The 21618-nt window shown below is 33.1% G+C and overlaps 2 long non-coding RNA genes across 9 annotated transcripts; both read right to left on the bottom strand.

Moving 5' to 3' along the window:
- Positions 1-2060: 2060 nt before the first annotated feature.
- Positions 2061-9082, bottom strand: LOC148199319 (uncharacterized). 7 transcript variants are annotated; one of them, XR_015785505.1, is made up of 14 exons: positions 8807-9082; positions 8132-8202; positions 7950-8052; positions 7798-7879; positions 7077-7158; positions 6870-6973; positions 4053-6508; positions 3853-3971; positions 3614-3649; positions 3285-3406; positions 3121-3203; positions 2763-2846; positions 2506-2610; positions 2061-2399 (listed from the first exon to the last, which is right to left on the bottom strand). It is a non-coding gene; the product is annotated as an uncharacterized LOC148199319 (long non-coding RNA). The 7 variants fall into 7 exon arrangements; XR_015785504.1 differs by having other exon boundaries at positions 4062-6508; XR_015785501.1 differs by having other exon boundaries at positions 3853-6508; positions 7077-7351.
- A 333-nt stretch (positions 9083-9415) lies between these two features.
- LOC148199318 (uncharacterized) lies at positions 9416-20054 on the bottom strand. Of its 2 annotated transcripts, XR_015785746.1 has the most exons (11): positions 17554-20054; positions 15766-16509; positions 15651-15686; positions 15093-15148; positions 14871-14948; positions 11055-14767; positions 10817-10852; positions 10320-10582; positions 9970-10044; positions 9714-9817; positions 9416-9607 (listed from the first exon to the last, which is right to left on the bottom strand). It is a non-coding gene; the product is annotated as an uncharacterized LOC148199318 (long non-coding RNA). The 2 variants fall into 2 exon arrangements; XR_015785745.1 differs by having other exon boundaries at positions 9970-10582.
- Between the last annotated feature and the right edge of the window lie 1564 nt (positions 20055-21618).

The raw sequence follows: 21618 nt of genomic DNA, 5'->3' as shown, positions 1-21618 counted from the left end.
TCCTTCTACTCTCGTCTAGCCCTTCAAGTAGTGGTTCTGTTGTTTTCTTACTTCTAGTTCGAATTGCCTTCTGCATGCACAAGAAAACAAAACCCTAGAAAAGATTTGTTAGCACAAAAAGATATAGAAGAAAATAAAGATTGAAAAGATATAAGAAGATAAAAGATTTAGAAGATAGAATCAAATAAAATAAAATAAAACCTAATCTAAAAAATAAAATCTAATCTAAAAGATAAAATAAAATAAAATCTAACCTAACCTAAAAGATAGAATAAGAATAAAATAAAATCTAACCTAAAAAGATAAAAAGATAAAATCTAATAAAATAAAATCTAATCTAAAAAGATAAAATAAAATCAAATAAAAACCGAAAAATAAAAAACAGAAAATAAAAACAGAAAACAGAAAAACAGAAAACAGAAAAAAATAAAATCAAATCAAATAAAATACAAACTGAAAAATATAAACAGAAAAATAAAATAAAATAAAATAAAAATTCGAAATTTAAAATAAAATAAAAAAAAATAAGTCAAAGATAATCAATAATCACACAAATTAACCAGTTAAACCACGAATCCCCGGCAACGGCGCCAAAAACTTGATGGACAAATTTGTAAGCACCAAAATATGATGTCACAAACTTGTTTCACAATCGGCAAGTATGACCGAATCGTTCAAGTAATAAAACTTGATAAGACCAAGTATCGTTCTTCCCAAAGGACTCACGGCCTAGTTTAGTTATGTGGTTTCTTGATTAACTAAGACTTACAAACGAAATATTTGGATTTAAAATGCAAGACAGAAAATAAATGCATGAATTTTGATCAATGGCAAAGACAAAAGATAAACACTTTCAATGGAATATATGAATGAATATGTTGTTGGGGGTCAATTTCATCTCATCCACTCTCATACATTTTAGGAATTCAACATTCAAATCATCATTGTTAATGCCACTCTCTAAAGTACCATTCTAGATGGCTTCTCCCTAATCAAATAGTTCATACAATTCCTAGCATTCCTAATGATTAGTTTATTTTGCGCAGGAGCTTAAGGCAATCAATATAATATTGTCAGTATAATATTGAGAGAAATTCCCCGGATCTAGATTTCCCTGTACGTGTCCGTATCAACAAAACCAATAATCATGCATTAGAATGAGTTAAACAATGCAAGCATTGAGCAAAGAGGAAAAACCCTAACTAATGATGAAAGAAAGCATATGTCTTAATTCTAAGATGTACTCAACAAATCCATATATGAGAGCTTCAAGAGATTACTTTGATTCCCCAACAAACATACAAGGTTTAGTTCACCATATTCATGGTGAACCTAGATGAATTACAATGAAAGTATGAAAGAATAAACCCAATAAAGGTGAAGAGGTAGCCTGAGCATCCAAGATCCTCCTTCAAAGGGGTGAAAGAGAGAGTGTTTGCCTCGTTTCTGCCAAAGATGCCTAACTATAGGACGTGCAAGCCCTTATATACTAATCTAGAGTTACAAAAAATTACAAAAGTCCAAGCCCAAAAAGTGCCGCTCAGCGGTATTTACCGCTCAGCGGTGATTGCGCGTCTTCTTTCTTCCCCTCAGCGGCCATTTTGCCCCTCAGCGGTTCCAACGTCACCTCTTGAGTGCCGCTCAGCGGTAGTTTGCCGCTGAGCGGTGCCTTCGACTTCTCCTTTTTGCACTCTTTCTTGTCTTTTCTAATGTCCTCTCTCTTATTCTTCACTTCTTTCACCAAATTCACCTCAAAACCTGCACAAAAACACTTAAATCAAGCATAAACCTGTCCAGCTCTCTTATTTCTGAAAATATAAACAAAAGGCATGATTTCAAGTTAGTTTCTAAGTCTAAAGGTTGCTTTTAGTATCAACTTTAAGCATGAAAATAACAGTTTTTCAACTGTTATCACCTACGCCCTACGCCCTACGCCCTACGCCCTACGCCCTACGCCCTACGCCCTACGCCCTACGCCCTACGCCCTACGCCCTACGCCCTACGCCCTACGCCCTACGCCCTACGCCCTACGCCCTACGCCCTACGCCCTACGCCCTATACGCCCTACGCCCTACGCCCTACGCCCTACGCCCTACGCCCTACGCCCTACGCCCTACGCCCTACGCCCTACGCCCTACGCCCTACGCCCTACGCCCTACGCCCTACGCCCTACGCCCTACGCCCTATGCCTCCAAATGATGGTACTCATACAACGCTAAACAATTCTTGGTTCAAAATAAATAGTATCATAAGGAGAACATAAGATTTCTTATCTGTCACTGCTACAATTGAAGGAGTAGGTCTTGGGAGGCAAGGGAGACAACAGTGCCAATAATGAGGGTGGTCGCGTTGGAAACAACTACGACTTCGTCGAGTAGTATATAATTCAAGCCTCCAAGCTACACAATAAAGAAAAATCATGATAAGACAAACAATTTTCAATTACAAACAATTAGTACAACTAATTATATTTGAAGACATAACAAATCAAATGTAATATTGTACCTTAACTTTCATCTTCAACCAAATATTTGTTATATTTTGATCGTTGATAGTTAATGGTGAACCCAAACACTGGGTAATCCCATTTAAGCAAGTATCTTATTCTTCCTTAAAGCCAATAAAATTCAATTAGTTTTAGAGCAATAATGAACTTGAATAATTTCATAGTGGAAAAGATAAACATAATAACTCATAGTAGATAATGAAATTTTTTCTAAAAAGAACGTGAAATATATGGAATTACAAATTTCAAAGAATACCATTTATGAAGTCAACTACTTTTTCCGCTCCTAGTTGAGCTGCAAAGTATTTATTGCGAAGACTCCCACAAGATGTATAAATCACTTGTAACAAAACAAATAGAAAGACATAGTAAAATTATCATGGTTAATTGGTTAATTGCATAATAGACTTAGGCCAAGTTAGCCTCACAAAACAATAAAAATTTGATCTCCAACTAAACACAACTTTACATTGAACAAAACATTAGTAGGACAAACAATGGATAAAACTACAACTCTGTACATAGCTTATCTCAAAAAAAAAAATAAATGACAACAATGATGAGAGTGCATGATAAAAATTACAAAGTAGTAGCATAGATATACAATAATCTACCTTGGGAGTTGTAAAACTGGAGTTTCTACTTGAGTAAATCCAAACTGCTAGACATCCGGAGCACAGGTTCGAATCCGCATTTGCTTTGACCCAATGTAATAACATAAGTAACATCAACAAAATCATCAAACCTTTGCAATAGAACAATTGCACAAAAAACATACCGTAGAGACTAACAGTTAACACCTTTTCCATCCTTCCTCGCGGCTTCTAATTGGATTTCTCGACAGATGAGGTCCTTTGACATGTGATTAACGCTCTTTTGTAGGGACACCAAAGAACAAAGCTAGGCACAAAATAAGCGAAATTAAAAAATGTTGTTACTAAATGATGATCAATTTCATATCTAGGGCCAACAAAAACCAAAAGGGTTCAACACATGAATACTGCAAAAAACTCTCACATGTAGGGTAACTACTTCCAAGCGAGCAGCAAAATTAAGATGAAAAAAACACAGAAAACAGAAGGCAAGGGAAATGAAAATAAAATTTACCTCCATGCTCATAATTCACTCCGCTGGATTGGCACCCTGCAAAACCAGTATATATGAATTAAGCTCAAAAGAACAAAATGCTAGAAAATAAAAATATTATCATATCATATGCAAAAAAACAAAAGATCAAAACATGTAAACAAGGATCCAATATGCAAACTTATGTACAAAAGGGGAATCTGTCATATGCTAAGCACTTCAACTCATGAAACCAAGTTTTTGAATCAACTAAGAATTACCTAAGGAAAAAAAGATTAACATATTAACTGTATTGTTCAACTGAATATTTAGTCACAATTGGTGTAGATTTCTTCTCGCAATAACCCATGCCAAATTCTTCATCAATTACCCAAGAAGGCTGTCAAAGGAGTTAGAATTAATATGTTGAAACAAAATAAAGGTAAACTTTGTGGACAAAATAAAGTAAAACAAAAATCACGTGCTCCACTTTTGTTGTTTCTGGACAACTCTGTGCTTCCTTAATTCAATTCTTTTGGTCTGATTTTCCAGTCCTACACACATATATCACACAGCTTAATATTCTCTTGGCTAAACAGACAAGATACAATGCACAAGATAAAGAATTCTCCCTTTCTCGGTCTTGCTCAATTGACGTGGAAAATGGATCCTAGTTGAACTCAATTTGCAATCTTGTGCACTAACCTTCCTATTCTCATCAGTCCAAAGCTGCACACATATTTAAACTTCAATCAGAAGAGTATCCATTCCATACTATCACATAAGAGCTAAACCAGAAGCAACAATTCAAAACAAAGGTAAGTTAGACAACTTCCCTATTTGGATAGTTGTTTCTAGCTTGCTCCAAGCTCCACACTGAGGTGAGATGTTGTTGTTGCTGTCTACTCAGAAATACTTGACACTCTAATTGCGATGGAACTAAATGGCAATGAAGAATATACAAAAATCAAACTGGACAAACTGACATCTGCACATAAATCAGCAAACAAATTTAAAAAATTGAAAGTGAATGTCGTAGTAATAAACAATTTTTAAAGCTAAAGTAAATGCAATAGAATTTTTTCTTTTGTTATCTTGATTGCACTCCAGTTTAAGCAATCTGCACAAGAAACAATTAGCAAGTTTTGAATGTTAAAAGGTTACAACAGATGGCACTAACTAATAAAATTAGGCTAATAAAACTACACTAGTTCTAAAATATGATTTTAACACTAACTAATACCAAAGTAACTATGCACACAACTTTAAAATCACTTAACTGAACTCATATTTGCTTCATAAGGGTGAAAATATAAAATCTGACTATATAAATCTAAGAAACTGGATTAAATCAACAAAAACAGCACATAACACTAAGTACTCCTACAAACACAACTGAAAAACCAACTAACCTTATTCCTACAGGTTTCAAACAACTAATAAAAGCTAGAAACAAAGTTAAGTACTATAATTGATGCTAGATTCGAATTTTGACCTATTCACTAAAATCTATCCACTAAAACTACGCCTGTTTAAAAGCTATGCAGAATTATGACTTACTAAACCAAGGAAAATGTAACAGAAGCTATCTCAACAAGTTCTAATAGGTAAAAGATAATGTAGAAAACTTAAAAACAATACAAACAAATACTATACAAAAATTCACTGAAATTTAAAACTAATCCAGTAACTATAAATTAGAATGAACTTATAAAATCTGAACAAACCTAATACTACTATAATCAACTAAACAATAACTAAGCAATTTCAAATTCATCTAACTATGTTATGCCTACAGGTATTTCAAACTTGAAACTAAAAATACAAAAACTAGCTTATGCCTAGACTAATGCTACTGAATAGATCAAAGACGAAAAAGATCCTACAATTCTTGTTAATATCAGATTTTAAATAATGAGTTGAGCGTAGCAAACACGTGGTATTGAATATAATACATATGAACATATCCCAAAAGAATGTAGCACCAGAGATTCCAATGCATCACCACCTATGTCAAGTATTCATAAGTAGAAATCAGAATAAATGTACAGTCTCAGCAGCTCAATGAAACATACCAAGGAATTTAATTAAGAAAGCTACCTGCATAGAGATCAGTCCAGTAGGAAATCACACTTATACATTTATTCTGCAACTAAATACAAATGTGATATCTAATAACAAAGTAACTATGCACACGTCTTTAAAACTCGGTCAAAATCAAAAGCTCGTTAGTAAAAATTATAAATAAAAGAACTTATTAGTTAAAATCATTAAATTGAAATGACAGTGAACTAACTCTCAACACAATAAAATCCTAGTTTCTTTTTTAACATACAAACCCCTATTTATAGTAGAACTCAAAGTATGCACCAAATTATAGCCTTTACACCAATGACCGACAAAATTTCTTGCATATTACTCATTTATACCCGAACTCTAAGAATGAACCAGCTTATATCAATGCATAGCAATAAAGTGGCACTCACATTTAATCTTGAGTCAGAACACAATTTATTAAACATACAGCAAAAGTAAATCAGTCATCAAAACATGTGATGTACAATTGTGCATGTAGTTCTTAGTTCTCACCATATAAAACAGTTCAGAGAGCTCAACACCAACACAAATCCAAAAGAGAGGTGTCCCTCAAAAAATATAGTAATAGATAAATTATAGTGTGATTTACATGCAAAAGATGCCAGCAAATTTAAATCAATAAAATATCCATCAACCATGTCAGTAGGTGCCCATCATAAAAACATGAGACAACAATTTTAGAGAAAAGTAATAAGAAAAGGAAAAGAGAGTAAATGATTACATAGTTGAGGATGGAGGTGCTGACAATTGTGATTAACTTTGATTGATGTCGTTTCTTGATTATTTGAAGAAGAAATACTTGCAAAACTTTTTCCTATCAGCTTCTCCTGCACTGTTTCACTGCCATGCATTGCTTATAAGTTTTAAGACAAAATATTGATAGAGATATTCGACTTGCATATCAAGCACCCATTAATCACAAGAGAATATAAGTCAATAGACAAGATAAATATACATTATTTAAATGGATTCAAAATACACATGCATGAGATGATTTTTTTAACCATGGATTCAAATTCAAAATGCTATCAAGTAACCTTGAGAAAAACTCCAAGTAACCTAGAGAAAACTCCAAAATCCAACATCTGGTGTCTGCGAACACTATAATCAAAGTGCAGAACTAATACTCATAAAAATAGAGTGTTGCCCTATTATATATAGAATGCTATTGTGATTCATCATTGACCGAAGAACAACCTACCAATTATCTCTCATTGACTGAAGAAATAGTTGTACTTGGAGTACAGACCAGAGCAAGACCCCATCCGGCTGGATCACAATTTCTTGCCGCACCAGCTCGTGAATCTAAAGCCATAATCCATGTGTATGCACAAAACAGTTGTACATATTATCTACCACACACCTCACTAAATTGTAGAATTTTGAAATTTGATAAACAAAAGCTCACCAATTTCGGTAGGGACTATGGCTAGGGTATGAGCGTTTCTTTCTTCTATCAAGGATGCTTCAAATGTACTGTCATTCTACCCCTACAACCATGAAAAAAATGAAGATAGTTGAAGAAAGACATAATCTAAAACAACTGAACCTTCCTTTAAAGTTTCACCAATAAGTCTCCAAATACAACAGTTTAGATGATGATGATAAGAAAAGCATAAAAAAACAACTTTTCCTTTGTAATCTTTGAGAGCTCTTCAAGTAAGTAACTTCTTGCTCTAGCATCTTCACAGAGAGAATTGAAGCAAATGTCAAGCTCAATAAAACAGAAATAGACATCAAAATAATAATAAATACTCAAACCCAAATACAAGCAAATGTCAACACATGAATACTGCAGAAAACTCCCACGTGTAGGGTAACTACTTCCAAGCGAGCAGCAAAATTAAGATGGAAAAAACACAGAAAACAGAGCCACTCAATGAAAAACGGAATAACACACCAGAAAACGACCCTTAGACTAGGATGACATGCAGGAACTGAAATATTATGTCAACAAAATAACTGGCCAAATTTAATCGTGAATTCATTGGACAAGTGTGACTTTTACATCAACATAACCAATCAATGAAATAGAGTCATTCTGATCAGTTTCAATTAAACCAAATTAAATCAAACAAGTTCCAGATCTACGGTAAGATTTGTGACACAAATAAACTAAGTAAAACTACCTGGATATATTCCATCTTCATTTTTCATGACGACTTCACACATGCCATAAAACACGATCTAGGATATTAAGGAGTGAAAACACTGCACAAATAAAAGAAACATCATAATCAAAAAAATTAGCATAATAATTTCAACCAAAGAAAACATTTACCTAAAACAAAACAACTCCCAGACTGACTTTGCACTAGGCATCTTTAGGAATGTCTGACGCAAATTCTTTGATAGTCAACAGAGAATATAATCTTCTTGAATTTCTGCGTGAAATCAAAGGTTAAAAATATTCAAAGGCAAGTTATTTGCAGTAGAGTATAAAAAAATATGATTGAAACATACTAAATTTGTATTTTTGGGGGCCTTTCAACTTCTCAAACAATCGCCCTTCATCCATAGCCTTTGCCCATAAACTACAAGTCTCATAATTTTCCCATAGTTAAAAAAAGAAAGGAAAAGAAAAATCAACCTTAATTATCCCAAATGCATGCAAGCAAGAAGACAGTATTTAAAAATCAAAGTATGCAGACAACAACAATTGTGACAAATCTCATTCATAGACAGGACATCAAATTGCATACATCATACAAATCCTGAATGGCCCTAACACGAAGGTGGAAAATTGCGTAACCCACCGGTCCCAGGATATGAGGTGTTTCGGTCTCTCTCCATAGTATGTCAATATAAGAATTACCTCAGACTTCAACATCTAGGTGTTTAACTCTACACACATTATGCAAGTTTACGCTATCATAAACTTGGAAAACTTCTAATCACACCAATTGAATTAGAAATACACTCGACATCAATAGGACTTCAATCAAGGCTTGTAATGTGGCCAAGGTATAGGTGAGGTAAAAAGAGATAAAAATCAAGGCTAAAATCAAAGAGAGGTGATATGAAAAATGAATGCATAAATCATTCACGAATGCATAACATAAACAATACAAGTTCTCAAATGTAAATAAACAGGAATAAATCACAGAGTGAAATACTTGAATGAAAAGATATCTCTACCATAATGTTTTGATTTTATTTGTGCGCTTCATCCTCTTTCGGAAACTTAAATTTCCATTTCAAAGAAATCTACAAAATACAACAAGTAAGCAATGTTAAAAAGAAAACAACCACAAGAACAAAACCATTTAGTTGAACCAATTCAAACTTTGAGCACAAACTTAAACTTAAGTGGCAAAGCACTAAGTTCTAACCTTTAAGGCCTAAGTCTAATGTCTTCGTATACTAAGCCCTATGCCCTGTGCCCTGTGCCCTGTGCCCTGTGCCCTGTGCCCTGTGCCCTGTGCCCTGTGCCCTGTGCCCTGTGCCCTGTGCCCTGTGCCCTGTGCCCTGTGCCCTGTGCCCTGTGCCCTGTGCCCTGTGCCCTGTGCCCTGTGCCCTGTGCCCTGTGCCCTGTGCCCTGTGCCCTGTGCCCTGTGCCCTGTGCCCTGTGCCCTGTGCCCTGTGCCCTGTGCCCTGTGCCCTGTGCCCTGTGCCCTGTGCCCTGTGCCCTGTGCCCTGTGCCCTGTGCCCTGTGCCCTGTGCCCTGTGCCCTGTGCCCTGTGCCCTGTGCCCTGTGCCCTGTGCCCTGTGCCCTGTGCCCTGTGCCCTATGCCCTATGCCCTATGCCCTATGCCCTATACAATTCTTGGTTCAAAATAAATAGTGTCATAAGGAGAACATAAGATTTCTTATCTGTCACTGCTACAATTGAAGGAGTAGCTCTTGGGAGCCAAGGGAGACAACAGTGCCAATAATGAGGGTGTTCGCGTTGGAAACAACTACGACTTCGTCGAGTAGTATATAATTCAAGCCTCCAAGCTACACAATAAAGAAAAGTCATGATAAGACAAACAATTTTCAATTGCAAACAATTACTACAACTAATTATATTTGAAGACATAACAAATCAAATGTAATATTGTACCTTAACTTTCATTTCAACCAAATATTTGTTACATTTTGATCGTTGATAGTTAATGGTGGACCCAAACACTGGGTAATCCCATTTCAGCAAGTATCTTATTCTTCCTTAAAGCCAATAAAATTCAATTAGATTTAGAGCAATAATGAACTTGAATAATTTCATAGTGAAAAAGATAAACAAAATAACTCATAGTAGATAACGAAACTTTTTCTAAAGAGAACGTGAAATATATGGAATTACAAATTTCAAAGAATACCATTTATGAAGTCAACTACTTTCTCCGCTCCTAGTTGAGCTGCATTGCGAAGACTCCCACAAGATGTATAAATCACTTGTAACAAAACAAATAGAAAGACATAGTAAAATTATCATGGTTAATTGGTTATTTGCACAATAGACTTAGGCCAAGTTAGCCTCACAAAACAATAAAAATTTGATCTCCAACTGAACACAACTTTACATTGAACAAAACATTAGTAGGACAAACAATTGATAAAACAACAACTCTGTATATAGCTTATCTCAAACAAAAAAATTAAATGACAAAAATGATGAGAGTGCATGATAAAAATTACAAAGTAGTAGCATAGATATACAATAATCTACCTTGGAAGTTGTAAAACACGAGTTTCTACTTGAGTAAATCCAAACTGCTAGACATCCGGAGCACAGGTTCGAATCCGCATTTGCTTTGACTCAATGTTTGTAATAACATAAGTAACATCAACAAAATCATCAAACCTTTGCAATAGAACAATTGCACAAAAAACATACCTTAGAGACTAACAGTTAACACATTTTCCATCCTCCCTCGCGGCTTCTAATTGGATTTCTCGACAGATGAGGTCCTTTGACATGCGATTAAAGCTCTTTTGTAGGGACACCAAAGAACAAAGCAAGGCACAAAATAAGCGAAATTAAAAAATGTTGTTACTAAATGATGATCAATTTCATATCTAGGGCCAACAAAAGCCAAAAGAGTTCAACACATGAATACTGCAAAAAACTATCACATGTAGGGTAACTACTTCCAAACGAGCAGCAAAATTAAGATGAAAAAAACACAAAAAACAGAAGGCAAGGGAAATGAAAATAAAATTTACCTCCATGCTCATAATTCATTCCGCTGGATTGGCACCCTGCAAACCAGTATATATGAATTAAGCTCAAAAGAACAAAATGCTAGAAAATAAAAATATTATCATATCATATGCAAAAAAACAAAAGATCAAAACATGTAAACAAGGATCCAATATGCAAACTTATGTACAAAAGGGGAATCTGTCATATGCTAAGCACTTCAACTCATGAAACCAAGTTTTTGAATCAACTAAGAATTACCTAAGGAAAAAAAGATTAATATATTAACTGTATTGTTCAACTGAATATTTAGTCACAATTGGTGTAGATTTCTTCTCGCAATAACCCATGCCAAATTCTTGATCAATTACCCAAGAAGGCTGTCAAAGGAGTTATAATTAATATGTTGAAACAAAATAAAGGTAAACATTGTGGACAAAATAAAGTAAAACAAAAATCACGTGCTCCACTTTTGTTGTTTCTGGACAACTTTGTGCTTCATTAATTCAATTCTTTTGGTTTGATTTTCCAATCCTACACACATATATCACACAGCTTAATATTCTCTTGGCTAAACAGACAAGATACAATGCACAAGATAAAGAATTCTCCCTTTCTCGGTCTTGCTCAATTGACGTGGAAAATGGATCCTAGCTGCACTCAATTGCAAACTTGTGCACTAACCTTCCTATTCTCATCAGTCCAAAGCTGCACACATATATAAACTTCAATCAGAAGAGTATCCATTCCATACTATCACATAAGAGCTAAAACAGAAGCAACAATTCAAAACAAAGGTAAGTTAGACAACTTCCCTATTTGGATGGTTGTTTCTAGCCTGCTCCAAGCTCCACACTAAGGTGAGATGTTGTTGCTGCTCTCTACTCAGAAATACTTGATACCAATTATACTCTAATTGCGATGGAACTAAATGGCAATCAAGAATATACCAAAATCAAACTGAACAAACTGACATCTGCACATAAATCAGCAAACAAATTTAAAAAATTGAAAGTGAATGTCGTAATAGTAAACAATTTTAAAAGCTGAAGTAAATGCAATAGCAATTTTCTCTTTTGTTATCTTGATTGCAATCCAGTTTAAGCAATCTGCACAAGAAACAATTAGCAAGTTAGTTAGGCTAAACTCTCTCAATTTGCCAATAGACTTAGGCCAAGGTAGCCTCAGAATTATACTAAACTACAATATAAACTGAATTGCACTACTAACTATACAGTTTTGAACTGAATTGTACTAATTTTAACCAAAAACTTAGCAATTCAGCAACACTAACATTATAATCAGGGATAAAATCCTCAAACTGGATCAATAAGAGATATGCCAACAAAAATACAATATACTTAAGAGGTTCATCTTAAGTTGTACTACATATAGACACTATAAATTGCACTAATCTATCATATATACAACATAAAAGCTATCTAAACATATTCAAAATGGTTCAAACAGTCTAAGAACTACTACAATATCTGTTTCTATCACAAACCAAAAATTTGTCTACCTAAAGCCTAACATACTTGACAGTCTAAGTTAAAATGCAAGAATTGTAACTACCCTATAATAAAACCTCAAAGTAAGTGTCGAAACAAGTTTTGAATGTTAAAAGGTTACAATAGACTGAACTAGTTACTAAGAATCATTAGCAAATCAAAATATACCTATACTACTAAAAATTACAGCACTAACTAATAAAATTAGGCTAATAAAATTGCACTAGTTCTAAAATATAATTTTAACACTACCTAATAACAAAGTAACTATGCACACAACTTTAAAACCACTTAACTGAACTCATATTTGCTTCATAAGGGTGAAAATATAAAATCTGACTATATAAATCTAAGAAACTGGATTAAATCAACAAAAACAACACATAACACTAAGTACTCCTACAAACACAATTGAAAAACCATCTAACCTGATTCCTACAGGTTTCAAACCACTAATAAAAGCTAGAAACAAAGTTAAGTACTATAATTGATGCTAGATTCGAATTTTGACCTATTCACTAAAATCTATCCACTAAAACTATGCCTGTTTAAAAGCTATGCAGAATTATGACTTACTAAACCAAGGAAAATGTAACAGAAGCTATCTCAACAAGTTCTAATAAGTAAAAATTAATGTAGAAAACTTAAAAACAATACAAACAAATACAATACAAAAATTCACTAGCAAAGCTGAAATTTAAAACTAATCTAGTAACTATAAATTAGAATGAACTTATAAAATCTGAACAAACCTAATACTATTATAATCAACTAAACAATAACTAAGCAATTTCAAATTCATCTAACTATGTTATGCCTACAGGTATTTCAAACTTGAAACTAAAAATACAAAACTAGCTTATGCTTAGACTAATGCTACTGAATAGATCAAAGACGAAAAAGATCCTACAATTCTTGTTAATATCAGATTTTAAATAATGAGTTGAGCGTAGCAAACACGTGGTATTAAATATAATACATATGAACATATCCCAAAAGAATGTAGCACCAGAGATTCCAATGCATCACCACCTATGTCAAGTATTCATCAGTAGAAATCAAAATAAATGTAAAGTCTCGGCAGCTCAATGAAACATACCAAGGAATTTAATTAAGAAAGCAGCTCAATGACACATACAAAGGAATTTAATTAAGAAAGCTACATGCATAGAGATTGGTCATGTAGGAAATCACACTTATACATTTATTCTGCAACTAAATACAAAAGTGATATCTAATAACAAAGTAACTATGCACACGACTTTAAAACTCGGTCAAAATCAAAAGCTCGTTAGTAAAAATTATAAATAAAAGAACTTATTAGTTAAAATCGTTAAATTGAAATGACAGTGAACTAACTCTCAACACAATAAAATCCTAGTTTCTTTTTTAACATACAAACCCCTATTTATAATAGAACTCAAAGTATGCTCCAAATTATAGCCTTTACACCAATGACCGGTTAAATTTCTTGCATATTACTCATTTATACCCGAACTCAAAGAATGAACCAGCTTATATCAATGCATAGCAATAAAGTGGCACTCACCTTTAATCTTGAGTCAGAACACAATTTATTAAACATACCGCAAAAGTAAATCAGTCATCAAAACATGTAATGTACAGTTGTGCATGTAGTTCTTAGTTCTCACCATATAAAACAGTTCAGGGCTCAACACCAACACAAATCCAAAAGAGAGGTGTCCCTCCAAAAATATAGTAATAGATAAATTATAGTGTGATTTACATGCAAAAGATGTCAGCAAATTTAAATCAATAAAATATCCATCAACCATGTCAGTAGGTGCCCATCATAAAAACATGAGACAACAATTTTAGAGAAAAGTAATGTGAAAAGGAAAAGAGAGTAAATGATTACATAGTTGAGGATGGAGGTGGTGACAATTGTGATTAACTTTAATTGATGTCGTTTCTTGATTATTTGAACAAGAAATACTTGCAAAACTTTTTCCTATCAGCTTCTCCTGGACTGTTTCACTGCCATGCATTGCTTATAAGTTTTAAGACAAAATATTGATAGAGATATTCGACTTGCATATCAAGCACCCATTAATCACAAGAGAATATAAGTCAATAGACAAGATAAATATACATTATTTAAATGGATTCAAAATACACATGCATGAGATGATTTTTTTAACCATGGATTCAAATTCAAAATGCTATCAAGTAACCTTGAGAAAAACTCCAAGTAACCTAGAGAACACTCCAAAATCCAACATCTGCTGTCTGCGAACACTATAATCAAAGTGCAGAACTAATACTCATAAAAATAGAGTGGTGCCCTATTATATATAGAATGCTATTGTGATTCATCATTGACCGAAGAACAACCTACCAATTATCTCTCATTGACTGAAGAAATAGTTGTACTGTGAGTACAGACCAGAGCAAGACCCCATCCGGCTGGATCACAATTTCTTGCCGCACCAGCTCGTGAATCTAAAGCCATAATCCATGTGTATGCACAAAACAGTTGTACATATTATCTACCACACACCTCACTAAATTGTAGAATTTTGAAATTTGATAAACAAAAGCTCACCAATTTCGGTAGAGACTATGGCTAGGGTATGAGCATTTCTTTCTTCTATCAAGGATGCTTCAAATGTATTGTGTCATTCTACCCGTGCAACCATGAAAAAGAATGAAGATAGTTGAAGAAAGACATAATCTAAAACAACTGAACCTTCCTTTAAAGTTTCACCAGTAAGTCTCCAAATACAACAGTTTAGATGATGATGATAAGAAAAGCATAAAAAAACACCTTTTCCTTTGCAATCTTTGAGAGCTCTTCAAGTATGTAACTTTTTGCTCTAGCATCTTCACAGAGAGAATTGAAGCAAATGTCAAGCTCAATGAAACAGAAATAGACATCAAAATAATAATAAATACTCAAACCCCAAATACAAGCAAATGTCAACACATGAATACTGCAGAAAACTCCCACGTGTAGGGTAACTACTTCCAAGCGAGCAGCAAAATTAAGATGGCAAAAACACAGAAAAGAGAGCCACTCATTGAAAATTGGAATAGCACACCAGAAAACGACCCTTAGACTAGGATGACATGCAGGAACTGAAATATTATGTCAACAAAATATAGGATATAAGAATAGTAATATAATCACAGACACAAAAAAATGAGTTCAGCATTTCACTCGCCAATTTTAACCGTGAATTCATTGGCAAGTGTGACTTTTACATCAACATAACCAATCAATGAAATAGAGTCATTCTGATCAGTTTCAATTAAACCAAATTAAATCAAACAAGTTCCAGATCTACGGTAAGATTTATGACAGAAATAAACTAAGTAAAATTACCTGGATATATTCCATCTTCATTTTTCATGACGATTTCTGCGTGAAATCAAAGGTTAAAAATATTCAAAGGCAAGTTATTTGCAGTAGAATATAGAAAAATATGATTGGAACATACTAAATTTGTATTTTTGGGGGCTTTTCAACTTCTCAAACAATCGCCCTTCATCCATAGCCTTTGCCCGTAAACTACAAGCCTCATAATTTTCCCATAGATAAAAAAAGAAAGGAAAAGAAAAATCAACCTTAATTATCCCAAATGCATGCAAGTAAGAAGACAGTATTTAAAAATCAAAGTATGCAGACAACAACAATTGTGACAAATCTCATTCATAGAGAGGACATCAAATTGCATACATCATACAAATCCTGAATGGCCCTAACATGAAGGTGGAAAATTGCATAACCCACCGGTCCCAGGATATGAGGTGTTTCGGTCTCTCTCTATAGTATGTCAATATAAGAATTACCTCAGACTTCAACATCCAGGTGTTTAACTCTGAACACATTATGCAAATTTACGCTATCATAAACTTGGAAAACTTCTAATCACACCAATTGAATTAGAAATATACTCGAGATCAATAGGACTTCAATCAAGGCTTGTAATGTGGCCAAGGTATAGATGAGGTAAAAAGAGATAAAAATCAAGGCTAAAATCAAAGAGAGCTGATATGAAAAATGAATGCATAAATCATTCACGAATGCATAACATAAACAATACAAGTTCTGAAATGTAAATAAACAGGAATGACTCACATAGTGGAATACTTGAATGAAAAGATATATCTACCATAATGTTTTGATTTTATTTGTGCGCTTCATCCTCTTTCGGAAACTTAAATTTCCATTTCAAAGAAATCTACAAAATACAACAAGTAAGCAATGTTAAAAAGAAAACAACCACAACAACAAAACCATTTAGTTGAAGCAATTCAATTTGAACTTAAGTGGCAGCACTAAGTTCTAACCTTTAAGGCCTAAGTCTTTTGTCTTAGTATACTAAGCCCTAATCCCTAATCATACTTTGACCTAAGCCTTTAAGCCCTACTATGCCCTACTATGCCCTACTATGCCCTACTATGCCCTACTATGCCCTACTATGCCCGACTATGCCCGACTATGCCCTACTATGCCCTACTATGCCCTACTATGCCCTACTATGCCCTACTATGCCCTACTATGCCCTACTATGCCCTACTATGCCCTATGCCTCCAAATGGTACTCATACAATGCCTCCAAATGGTACTCAAACAATTCTTGGTTCAATCAAGGCTTGTAATGTGGCCAAGGTATAGGTGAGGTAAAAAGAGATAAAAATCGAGGCTAAAATCCAAGAGAGGTGTTATGAAAAATGAATGCATAAATCATTCACGAATGCATAACATAAACAATACAAGTTCTGAAATGTAAATAAACAAGAATGCATCACACAGTGAAAGAAAGTAAGGCAAGGCTCAAATCTCACAAAGATAAAATCTGTCAAAACTAGTTCGAAACTCACATTTCATGTAAAAACTATTCAATTCTATTGAAAGAAATTGTAAAATCTAGCTAGAAACTATGAACTCAAATTAGAAACTCAATAAATCATTCACAATCAAGAACTAAAAATAGTAGACAAGTATTCATGCAAAACCTGGAAAACTCAACTAAGAACCTCAATGTATCGACCTAAACCAGTTTGAAACTATAAAAGAAAGTTAAGAGAAGTGGATAGAAACTCACTATCTAAAAACAACAAATAACTAAGAATCTCACTATCAAATCTGAAACAGAATACTAACACAGGATAGAAACTAAAACTACTACTCTTAAAACAGCAAAGATATTTTATAAAAGCAAAATAAAACTGAAATCTCTTAAAACAGTAAAAGAAACTAGCTATGAAATAGAAAACGAAACCTCATGAGCTTCTTTCACAGTCTTTCCATCCTTTTTCTTTCTCCAATTATATCCATACTTTCTAAAGTACCTCAAAACCTTTCTATGAAATAGAAAAAGTGTACCACCTGAAATTATGAAGTAAAATTCAAAGCTTTTATGCCTTCGTAAAGTCAAATTAATGATAGAAATATGATTAGAAGAAGGTAAAAGATAGGGTGAAAATAACAAGTTATAAGAAAACAACAAAATACTAATAATAACATCCAAAATCCTAATGAATTGTGATGATTATGCAATAAGTACACAAGGTGCTTTTTTGCTACCAAGCTTCACGAATTTTTTTGAATAATGTGCCTTTATTCCTTAAACTGAAATAAAAGATCTATTGGAACATGAATACATTATGTTCAGATAAAGAAAAATTAAAAAACTTCATACAGTTTTAAAAATAATTAAATTCAGTTAAATGAACTCAAGTAGGAGAATACTTCAATTTTGAAACACATTGTTCAGCACCAGAAAGATATAATATGATTAATTCAGGCCAAAAATAGCAAAGTGTGAATGTATTTCATTAATTTTCTTTTCCCAAGCTAAATAGGTTAATGCACTTATATCTCTACCAAAGAATGGAAGTTCCCTATTAACTTGATTATATATATCAAACTCAATCCTATCATTTTCTCAAAAGGTACAATTTTTCCTAGATTTTTCAAGTGTTTCAATCATATTTTTGAAAGTATTTTGATGGTCAAAACTGAGATTACTACTCCTAGAAGACCTATAACTTGACATCTTTGTTCTTAAAAGTTTTTCTAATCTAAAGGGTTTATGGGTTTCGACAAATCCCAGGTAAGAGGTGAGCCAAAAAGGCTACTTAAGTACCAAATTTTGCCTTGCCAGAATTATCTTATGCTACTCCCTTAATACCCCTAAAAGTAAAATTACCTTTAAAAACAACATACATGACTATCACACGCAAACAATTAAAGACAAACAAAAAAGACTAGACCCCTAATTGCGGACAATAATTCATACCATCATCAATATCTCCCTCATTGCAATCCATTACAAACCATAAAGATAATCAGTTCAACCAAAACACAAGCAATGTAAGATAGAGGACTCCCTTCAATTTCAAACTCCCTAACGGGTTGCTGCTGCTGCTGCTTTTCTCATGGATTCAGCTCAAAATTCACCTTGCAATCACTAAACTGCGGCTTAACTTAGTGATTCAAACAAATCAGTTCTGCACATCTAAGTCACACCACAATCCAACAAATACACATGAAAATGAACAGTTAACCAGCTTCAAATTTATATGATTCAAAACAAGAACTGAATTGGTTAAACATCAATCCAAGCTAGTCAAAATTGATGGTCTAAACTGGTCTATTTAATGTGATACAACGTAAACCATAGTCATCTAATTCATTCAATCATGCAATCAAAATTGGAAATGCAAGGCTTTAGTTACTTTGTAAAACTGAATGAGATATGATAGTCTAATTGGGATGGAACTAAATGGCAATCAAGAATATACAACAATCAAACTGGACAAACTGACATAAATCAGCAAACAAATTTAAAAATTGGAAGTGAATGCCGTGGCAGTAAACAATTTTAAAAATTGAAGTAAATGCAGTAGCAATTTTCTCTTTTGTTATCTTGATTGCACTCCAGTTTAAGCAATCTGCATAAGAAACAATTAGCAAGCTAGTTAGGCTAAACTCTTTCAATTTGCCAATGGACCTAGGCTAAGTTAGCCTCGGAAAGCTCACTACGCTCCAGTTTCTCTCTAGAAGCTTGACACACTCATATATATTCAATATTTCATCACCAAGTCCTAAACCAAGTAAAAAACTAAACAACGACTAAAAGATAGCAAGAACATAAGACCTAATAAAAAAATATAAAGAAAGACTCCAAAAACAAAAGGAGTCCAAAAAGAATATCGGTTGTTTAGAAAAAGCAAATATAAGAAGGAAAAAAATAACAAGATAAAGCAAACAAGAAAACAGAGAGCACAAATAACACATAACATTTCACAAAATGCAAATAAAACAATTACAGAGACAAGAGAACTGGGTATAACTGAAATAGAAAAACCTTTAAGCCAATAATGTTCAATGATCCACATTCAAACAAACAAAAAGTTCTTGAAAAAAAACAGAAACAAAGGAGAAGAAAAATAATACAAAAGACAGCAAAAATGAAATCTTGTCCTGCTTTATCCGGTCTCAGATGTTTCCACCACACCACAATTGAAAAAGTTAATAATTTGGAAAACATCCGAAACCAAATTATATGATCCTGAATCATTTTTCCAGGAAAAAAAATGAAAGATAAAGAGAAATGTGATTTTCCCGCCCACTCTCTCTGCACTCACCCATTCAATTCACTGATTTCCTTTTATACACTTTCAACCTTTTATAAAGAAAATCTTATTCTGCTTTTCTTTATATTTTTTTAAAACTGAAAGGAAAAAATAAACATTTAAACTATAGAAAGTTATTTATTTTTCAATTAAGTTTTTATTTTCTTAAAAATTCATTCAATTTAGTCATGTATTAGTTGATAGTATTTTATACTTATTTATTTATTTACTATTATTCAAGTAAAAAAATACCACATAGTTGTAATACTATGTAGTATGTACCGCATGCAAAAACAAAAACAAAGCTAGAAACTCGGTCATAATCAAAAGCTCGTTAGTAAAAATTATAAATAAAAGAACTTATTAGTTAAAATCATTAAATTGAAATGACAGTGAATTAACTCTCAACACAATAAAATCCTAGTTTCTTTTTTAATGGAGTAGAATTCACAGAACAATTATTAATCTCCACTATATCAAGGAATGAAAATGAGAATTATAGTTTTTACTGAGTTAGAATTAATCAAAATTAGAATTACCCTAAAATAATAGCTAAAATCATTGTATTAACACATTTACAAAATCAAGAATTTTACTCTGTAAATCAAAAATGTCATAAAAACAAAAAATTAGACCCTAAACACAACTTAATAAAAAAAATACAATTAGCTTAGAAAGATCTGAAATTAATTTATTTTTCTCAATTATCACCCTTAAAAACTCTCTGAATTATTTTAAATTTATTTATTTGCCTTGTGTTTACAAGCCAGTAGAACGCATAGAAAACACCATAACTATTTACACCACTTTGAAAAAAAAAATAGTGAGAAACATGAATTAGACATTTTGGTGGGAAATAATATAGTAAGTAAAATTAAGTATCGTGACAGATTGTATAAAATTTAGCACTAGTTGTATAAAATCATGGACATGACATGAGTACAAAGAAACAGTACTTAGTTAGACTTAAAAAGTACATAAACTTTAAAATTCTCAACACCATAACCAATTAACTTCAAAGTTCGAGAATTCTCAAACTTTAACTCTTTGCATGATTCATAACCCTTCAAAAACTTAGCACCTTAGATGTGATGGTCTAAAAGCTCATTATGATTGTTAAAATCAGGCAAATCCAATAACCATCAACTTACAAGATCCCAATGTTGGCACCCTAGATGGTCTAACCTCCGTAGCCTATGTAGACATCCTAATCTCTAATTCTTTCAATTTTCCAGTGTTATAGTGGTGTGTTAAGTATTGTTTGTGAGTGTCCAAAACTATTGTAATTTTTGTAACTTTCTATAGCATGAATTAAACTTAAACAGTTAAACTTGTTCACCACTTGAGAGGTTCTTATTATTTTTTTCTACGAAGTCTTATCTATAAGGGAAGGTCCAAACATTATAATTAGAAGTTGTTTGCACACAGGTGACAACCATAAGTGATTTGTGTACTCACTATAAACAAAAGTGACTTGTGTAATAAACCAGCAACAACAAGGTGAACCAGTGATACGACAACCACTGCATGACAGATAAAAGCAGAAAGAAAGCCAACCCCAACCCAACCCAACCCATTGGAAAACATCATACTAATAATAGCAAAAGAAAACATTTACCTAAAAGAAAACAACTCCCAAACTGCAAAGAACGGCAAAGTCAACCAAACAGACATCTGAAATTAAAACAAGAACGGTAAAGAAAAGA

Source organism: Vigna umbellata, chromosome 4, assembly GCF_029865625.1.
Source record: "Vigna umbellata cultivar VRB3 chromosome 4, Vumbellata_1.0, whole genome shotgun sequence".
Taxonomy (NCBI): domain Eukaryota; kingdom Viridiplantae; phylum Streptophyta; class Magnoliopsida; order Fabales; family Fabaceae; genus Vigna; species Vigna umbellata.
Note: the sequence above shows the minus strand (reverse complement) of the source record. Positions and strands in the feature narration are given on the sequence as shown.